Raw genomic sequence first — 9,234 nt, forward strand, 5'->3', positions numbered from 1 at the left:
CAATCAAAATGACTGATTTGTGAAGGAACAACTAATGTGTAAAAAAAGAATTCAAATTACTTTTTAATATTTTTTTATATTATTTACAGTTATATAACAACTTATTAGTAAATATAAACAATAAAAAAATTACTTCGCTGGAAAAAAAAATTGCATTACTATTTGTACATTTTTTGCAAATGAAAAAGCAGATAAAATGACTTCCTTCGGCAATCTAGTGTTATAAACTCCCTATCACTCGACTTGCTGTAGAAAAAAATAGAATTTTGGTGAGATTAGACGTATAAGTAGTTAAACTTTTCTTTGTTTGTTTTTATCAAAACATTTTAATTAATTTCCGGTTCCTGATATAATCCGTAGTTGGACTTCCTCATTTAATGCTTGTTAAGGAAAATCATTATTTGCTATTTTTAAAATATTAACTCAATTGTAATTATATTGTCCGATCAATTATATACAATGATTCCACACATAATAATTGCTTTGTTAATCTTCGTTGTAGTTTCATCAGCGCAAAGTAAGCTACTTTCACGTTTGATTTATATTTAAATATTAAAATATATGTTTTAAAAATGTTTTTGAAGCGAAAATGAAATAATTTTTTGCTGTTTAAAAATGAATAGCGTATGCCCCATACAGGGGCCAATCAAAACAAATTCAGGACCAATGCCTACCAAATTTTCCGGGCCGCTTACGAAATATTTTGAAATTAATTTTTTAAAGAGTAGTCCTAATAATAAAAAATAATCTATTCAACTGCATGATTCAAGAGAAACATTCTAAAAAATTTTTAAAGCAGACGATTGAAGATCATTTTTCTAAGATAAAGTTCTCGTATCTATATATTGAAGCAAAATATAAAACAACAAAACAATGTTATGCCAAAACAAAAATAGATTGGTGACCACAGACAGTTGAAAATCAGTGATTTTTGCTAAAAGTAGAATTATTTTTTATAGTTAGCTGTAATTATTTTTTTTATTTAGTACTTAAACCAACACAAAGCTAGCCGACTTTTCATTAGATTTAACGATACGTTCTGCATGTATGCTAAAGTATTAAGGTTATTATTTATAATTTTTATTAAAAAATGCACACAAAAAATATTCTAAAGAGCCAAATTTGTAGTAGTCATAGAAAATATAAAACACATTTAAATAACAGTTTATTTAAATATAACACTTTTAAAAAATTTAAATGCATATTCAGTACATTTACTTTAGCTGTTGACGTAAAAATTGCACCAATTCAATTTCAGCTGCACTTTCGAATTCGATTAGTGTCATGTTGACACGAGTTTGGTTTATCACAGTAGAGAAAAAAATTTTTTAAATAAAATTGCATAAAAAAGTGAAAAACGGTTTCTTTCATTTTTTTAAAAAAAAATAGAAATATTGTAAAGTTTTACTAATATTTGAGGCCCCCCAGAAAGTGTGGGTCCTTGACCCATACCTATTGGGCCTAGACTGCCCTGGTCCCATCACTTATGAAAGACATGGAGGAGTTTTCAGAAGTGATAGACCTGAGATCCAATAATCCTTTATACTGCCATCTTTTTTTCCAAATTTATACTATGATTAAATATTTTTGGGATTGTGATTGATTTATTAAATAAATATCATTTAGTTTATTACCCAAAAGCAAATTTGATTTTTTAAAATATTTTTAGGGGTGGATGGAATTTAAAACTATTCCGATTAAAAAGTGTTGGTAGTAAATTTGGATGTAGAAATAACGGCAATTAACGAACAAGAGAAAGTAGCTCTCTAGTGTTGACCTCTTGATCACACTCTAACCTTTATTGTTACCCGCATTTATGTAAAAGAAAAACCTTCTTTGTATTCCCTGAATTTATCTGTGGATGGTCGAACAAATCTTGGTTTCTCATTTTTATTTAAAATTTGAAGTTAATATACTGACCACAGCCTTATAAAGGGCTAAATAGGAAAAGGCGATTTTTACTTAAATAGAGGAGAGTGGGGTCAATTGTAACAGGGTACGATTGTAACAGAGCAAAAATTTCGAGTGTCGGGTTCAAGATTTGGTTTCTAGGTGGCGCACAAGGTCTATTTAAAAAATCTACATGAACATCCCTGCTGGCAACCATTTTTATGTACTTTTGAAAGAGTTACATCACAAAAGGTATTTTCACGCTACGTAAGTACTTTTTTTGCTATTAGAATAATATATTGTAACAAAGTAATTTTGTTTAAACAAATAAAAATTATTAACCGAATATGTAAGTGGACACCTTAATTAACATTTCAAAAAAAAGATTAGTTTTAACAAATGAAGCTAACTAGCATTGTTTTTAACAAATGAAGCTGAAATAGCGCCTTAGGACGATTGTAACAATAAGTAAAGGGACGATTGTAACAGCTGAAAATAAATAATCCTATGTTTACAAACCATTACTTAAGTCTTTAAGAACCACCAATAGTTTCCTATATCATTTATATTATGTTCCATATGCATTATTTTATTTGTCACCTTTCACAGCATAAATTAAAATTTTTAACCCCTTAAAGTTAAAAGCTTAACCCTTTAGGTCACTGCTCATTATTATTTTTACTTCTAAAATATCACTACTATTTCGATTAATAAAAAAATATATCACATCTATGATAATATGTATAATTAACTATGTTTTAGTTGAATTTATGAACTGTTGCAATTGACCCCGTTAGTGAGGAAAATTGTAACAATTGATCCCGTAAGTGGGGAAAATTGTAACAATTGCACGACTGTCAAAAATTGTTAATAACTAATATAATGACATTTAAAATAAGGTATTTATTTTTTTTCTAGTAGAGGATAGTCTACTTTACTCGTCTGTCAATTAATACTAATAAAGTAAAAAATTTTAGAATTGAGCCCACTCTCAGGCAATTAAACTCATAAATGCGATGAAAGTTTTTTTTAATTCAAAATTTTAACTTCCTTTTTTTTAGTCATGTTTAATTATTACATAAAAATGATTCATTTTAGTTTTTAGAACTTTTGTGCCCAATATCGGATATTTTTCTTCACATTTTGATTGTGAAGCTCAAATCATAAGTAAGGTGCTTGCATGTCATCAAACTGCTCGAAAGATTGCTTGAATAGTATCTTTTTATTTTTCTTATAATTTTTCTTTGTCATTAGAAATCCTGACCAACGAAGGTAAATTGAAATAAATTTTTATATAGTGTAAAGACATACAAACATAAAAAATGTCTTAAAATATGTTTCCTCTTTTTTTTTCCTTGTCTTTTACGTTATAAAATTAACCAATTTTATCAAGTTACAATTTATTGGACGCGTTGTCTCACGCGGCTATTATGAAACTGCACTGAACTTTTTTCTTTTTCTGTCTGTTAAAAATATATTTATTTTCCTTTTTTAGGCTTTTAGAAAAATGTATTTTAATTTTTTACGTTCTTTTCTTTTCCTTCTTCTTTTCTTTTCTTTCTTTTTAGTCTTTTTAGAAGAATGAGTTTTAAATTTTTACTTTCTTTTCTTCTTCCTTTTCTTTCTTTTTCTTTCTTTTTTTCTTTTCTTTCCCTTTAGTTTCGTGTCTGTTTAAGTAACCGATTGCCGACAAAGCAAAAACTGTCAAAGTTTTGATTGGTGATAAAAAGGCTGGAAAGTTCGCTTGTATAATTTAGGAAAGAAATGCAACTAGCATCGGCTTCATGATCAGTTCGAAATTTAAGTACTCTCGCTAGAAAATTTTGTCGAAATTAAGATTGACGATAAATAATAAAAAATCATAGAACTTTATTTAAAAAAAATCAAAAGTTTTAGTTCTAATACCTATTATTAGCCTACAGTTCTGTAACTGAAATCGATATTTAATTTAAAGAATTTATTTTTTTTTATTTTTTTTGTTACAGAATGTTCGTTGTTCGAATTTCAATGCGACGATGGAAATTGTATTAGTGATGAGCATGTTTGCGACGGAGAGGAAGATTGCGAAGATAACAGTGACGAACGCGATTGTCATTCCAGAGTTTGTGACTCAGAACACTACTTTCGATGTAGAAGCGGGCAATGCATCTCTAAATTCTATGTATGTGATGGAATGTATGACTGTGCAGATTACAGTGACGAAAGCGATTGCCGTGCATGTGACTTAGAAACCGACTTTCGATGTAGAAGCGGGCAATGCATCTCTAAATTAAATGTATGTGATGGATTGTATGACTGTGCAGATGGCAGTGACGAAAGCGATTGCCGTGCATGTGACTTAGAAACCGATTTTCGATGTAGAAGCGGGCAATGCATCTCTAAATTAAATGTATGTGATAGATTGTATGACTGTGCAGATGGCAGTGACGAAAGCGATTGCCGTGCATGTGACTTAGAAACCGACTTTCGATGTAGAAGCGGGCAATGCATCTCTAAATTCTATGTATGTCATGGAATGTATGACTGTGCAGATGGCAGTGACGAAAGCGATTGCCGTGCATGTGACTTAGAAACCGACTTTCGATGTAGAAGCGGGCAATGCATCTCTAAATTAAATGTATGTGATGGATTGTATGACTGTGCAGATGGCAGTGACGAAAGCGATTGCCGTGCATGTGACTTAGAAACCGATTTTCGATGTAGAAGCGGGCAATGCATCTCTAAATTAAATGTATGTGATGGATTGTATGACTGTGCAGATGGCAGTGACGAAAGCGATTGCCGTGCATGTGACTTAGAAACCGACTTTCGATGTAGAAGCGGGCAATGCATCTCTAAATTCTATGTATGTGATGGAATGTATGACTGTGCAGATGGCAGTGACGAAAGCGATTGCCGTGCATGTGACTTAGAAACCGACTTTCGATGTAGAAGCGGGCAATGCATCTCTAAATTAAATGTATGTGATGGATTGTATGACTGTGCAGATGGCAGTGACGAAAGCGATTGCCGTGCATGTGACTTAGAAACCGACTTTCGATGTAGAAGCGGGCAATGCATCTCTAAATTAAATGTATGTGATGGATTGTATGACTGTGCAGATGGCAGTGACGAAAGCGATTGCCGTGCATGTGACTTAGAAACCGACTTTCGATGTAGAAGCGGGCAATGCATCTCTAAATTAAATGTATGTGATGGATTGTATGACTGTGCAGATGGCAGTGACGAAAGCGATTGCCATGCATGTGACTTAGAAACCGACTTTCGATGTAGAAGCGGGCAATGCATCTCTAAATTAAATGTATGTGATGGATTGTATGACTGTGCAGATGGCAGTGACGAAAGCGATTGCCGTGCATGTGACTTAGAAACCGATTTTCGATGTAGAAGCGGGAAATGCATCCCGAAATCACAAGTATGTAATGGAAGAACTAACTGTAGAGATAAGAGTGACGAATCAAATTGCGGTAAATAAAACTTTATCTGTAGTTTAAAATATTTGACAGCTCCGAATCTGTTCATTACTTCGCTCCCGAACATTCCAGATAGCAAAATAAGGTTCATTTTCACTCACCAAAACCCTTTTAATGTAAACCTAAAAAGGTTTGTTAGGTGGTTTACTAGTAAGCCTTGTATTCTTAAGACGAGATCAGAGACCATCTGGTCTGTTCCACGCACATTACCCTAATCCGAAACCTTGTAAAACATTCTTCGATATAAAAACCTTAAAGCTAGGTTGACCTAATGTTTTCTAGCTTGAAAACATCCTTTAATAAAACTAGTCTTAAGGTGAAAATAATATTAAATCTAGGTCATTACAAAGTTTCGTTTTGCAAAGTCTTTTATGCTCAGCTGGAATCCACCCTGCCATGAAATTTTAATGGACAATGCAATTTCATCCTTTCGCTAGTGTGATGTCAGCTAAAGTGTTATGATGGACCTAAGATTTAAAAAAAACTTTAAAAAATATTATTCTTAATCCTGAAGGGCTTGAAACTGCAATATTTTTTGTTTTATTGAAAAAAGGTTTTTAATACAATCATTTTCGTGACATTTAGATGAAAATTCCACCACAAGATTGCCGTAAGGTTACTTGTCCTCTGGGTACTGACATTATTTATCTAGTAAAGGATTATGTCGACAGGCTCTCGCTAAAGTTTCTGCAAATGAGCTAGAGTGCTGCTCTTACTGCTTTTGCAGTCACATTTATATGTCAGTTTGGACGATGAATAAGAAATAGAAACGAAAATCAGATAGTTATAAGTGGCTTTTAGATTTGCGAGAGCAGACCCTTGACACAGATCAAATACCGGAAACCCTCATTTATACGTATATATTTTTTTTTCATACGCTCTAATTAATTTTCAAAATTAAATTTTCGACTAAAATATGTGTAGGCAGTTTTAATATAGCCCAAATTAAGTATTCATAATCATTCCAAACATTGAAATTTACTTTTTGTACAGACAAATAGTAAAGTCAATGTAGGAAAAAATATGTTAAAATTTTTTTTAATGTAACTTTTAAATTTATATTTCAGAAATATATCTATAAGAATTTCACCTTACTCTTACATTTTTATCAGACTTAAAGGCTTGAAATTATAGTAAAAATTTTCAATTTGTTGGATTAGTCAGTACTCTTGACAAACTAAGAGCTTATATCTTATCATTTGACATTTCTCAATGTTTGAATAACTTTCAAAACTTAGTTCGTTCCAAAAAGTTTCACAAGGTAATTAGCTAAACTTTTTGTTGTTGTCTTCTTTGATGTTTCTTCTTTCGAAAAAACCAGCCCCATTTTGCTCATACTGCAAAGGTGAACTAAATATACAGAAAAACAAAAATTATGTTTTTTTTTCATGTTTTCGCGTTATTTTGTAATATTACTTCGGAAATATAATTTGTTTTTCATTTTTAATATAAAATTACGAAAGTTATAATATTTTCATTGCTATATTTAATTATTTAAACTTGCTATATTATTTATTTTCATTTTTGCTCGCCATATTTCAGTCGCCATTTTATTTTTGTTGGTATTTTTAGTGTATTTCAAAATTTCAACTGTGAATTCAATTTACCTGCACAAAAAAGCCCCAAATTTTGAAACAAATTTCATCGAATTGCTACTTTTGGCCACGAAACCTTGGATGCTGGCCTACTGTTCTGATGTTAGTTTAGATCCCTTCTTTTTTTAGTATATAAAAATACTACAGAAATCATTTGATACAAAAGAGAAAGTTTATACGAAATATGATTTATGAAATTTCATATAAACAATATGAAAGGATAAATTTATCAATAATTAAGGAAGAATTGAAAACGAGTAAAATAAAGATCAAAATGTCATTTTTTAAAGCAATTTTTTTTTTTAAATAGCTCGATATTAGTAAAAAATATTTCCTGCATGAAATGAAGTTAGTACAGTTTCATACAAAAAAATGATATGAAAACCTTTTTTTTCTACTCAAGGGAGTAAGATCGAAAGTTTATAGTTTAAATAATCCTATTTATGTGGCAAGACAATCCCTTCTGAAAATGTACCATACACATATGGCAAATGTAAAAATGTTTTGGAAAATTTGCCATAGGTTTTCCATAAAAAAATGCCATAGGATATTCCTATGGGGTTTTGTCAATGGTAAAATTTCGCCATATACATGTGGCAAAATTTTTCTATACATGTATGACAAGTATTTGCCATACGTATATGGCAAAAGCGCATGGCAAACTTTTTCCATTGGCAAAACCGCATAGGAAACGGCACTTTTTATGGAAAACCTAAGGCAAATTTTTCTAGGGGATAAATGGGAAGAGAAAAACGAAAAAGAACTATAAGGAAAGAGAAGCAGGCTGTTATACTTCCAGAGAAAATAAATAAATAAAAAAAATCATAGAATATTATATAAAAAAAATCAATAGTTATGGTGTTCTTACCTATTATTAGAATAGCTTTTTGTTCCTGGAATCGATATTTATTTTCAATAATTTATTCTTTTTCGTTACAGATTGTCCACACCGATTTCAGTGCCACGATTCAAGATATTGTGTCAATAATTGGCAAGTTTGCAACGGGGAGAAAGATTGCGAAGATAACAGTGACGAACTCGATTGCCATTCCAGAGTTTGTGACTTGGAATTCAACTTTCGATGTGGTAGCGGAAGATGCATCCCGAAAGCATACGTATGTAATGGAAGATATGACTGTGAAGATAACAGTGACGAATCAAATTGCAGTAAATAAAACTTTATCTGCAGTTTAAAATATTTGGAAGCTCCGAATCTGTTTATTACTTCGCTCCCGAACATCCCAGACCCAGATAGCAAATTAAGGTTTATTTTCACTCACCAAAACCCTTTTAATGCAAACCTAAAAAAGTTTGTTATGTGGTTTTCTAGTAAGCTTTCTGACCCTAAAACGAGTTCTGCGAACATCTGTTCTATTCTTCGCACAGTACCCTAAACCAAAACCTTGAAAAACAACCTTCTGTATAAAAACCTTAAACTGAAATTGACTTAGGGTTTTCAAGCATAAAAAAATCCTTTAATAAAGCTAGTCTTAGGGTAAAAATAATCTTAAATTTAGGTAATTATAAAGTTTCTTTTCGCGAAGTCTTGTACGCTCGGCTAAAATCTACCTTTGTCATGAAATTTCAATGGACAATGCAATTTGATCCTATCTCTAATGTGACGTCAACTAAAATGTCCTTATGGACCTAAAGGTCTGGTTTTTTAGGACAAGCGCCTTATCTGGGCGTCAGCGGAACGTCAACGTCCCGCTGACGCCAACAAAATACTGGTTTGTTAGCTCAAGGCCTGGTTTCTTAGAACTAGCGCCTTATCTAGGCGTCAGCGGAAAGTTGACGCAGAGCTGACGCCAAAAAAATACTTTTTTGTTAGCTCAGCGTGAGCAGTCGGTCCAACGCAGACATTATCTCTCATTGCGCATGCGTTAATAACGTAAACAAATACTTATTTTGAATTTGTATTTATTTTTTTATTGTCGTCCAGTGTTTTAGAGAACAAATAATGACTTCGTCCAAGAAAAAACACATCATAGCTGAGCTAAATGAAGATTGCTTTTGTGGTTAACGTCACGTTGTAATCCAACTGCAGTTGAGTTGGACGGCAATTGTAGTTCAAGATGACCGTTGGATGACGTATACTATCAAACTCACAAATGGACCAATAAGAGGTTAGCGCTGATTTCCAGCTGACGGCGTCCTGTCCTAAGAAACCAGGCCTTTAGTGACAATTTTACCCAAGTGATAATCCTTTTAAAAGAAAAAAGCTTTAAAAAATATTTTTTAATCCTTTTAGGATGAAAGGTTTGAAACTGCAGTAT

The sequence above is a fragment of the Parasteatoda tepidariorum genome, chromosome 4 (genome assembly GCF_982258835.1).
Source record: "Parasteatoda tepidariorum strain Cologne lab strain chromosome 4, Ptep-v5.0, whole genome shotgun sequence".
Taxonomy (NCBI): Eukaryota; Metazoa; Arthropoda; class Arachnida; order Araneae; family Theridiidae; genus Parasteatoda; species Parasteatoda tepidariorum.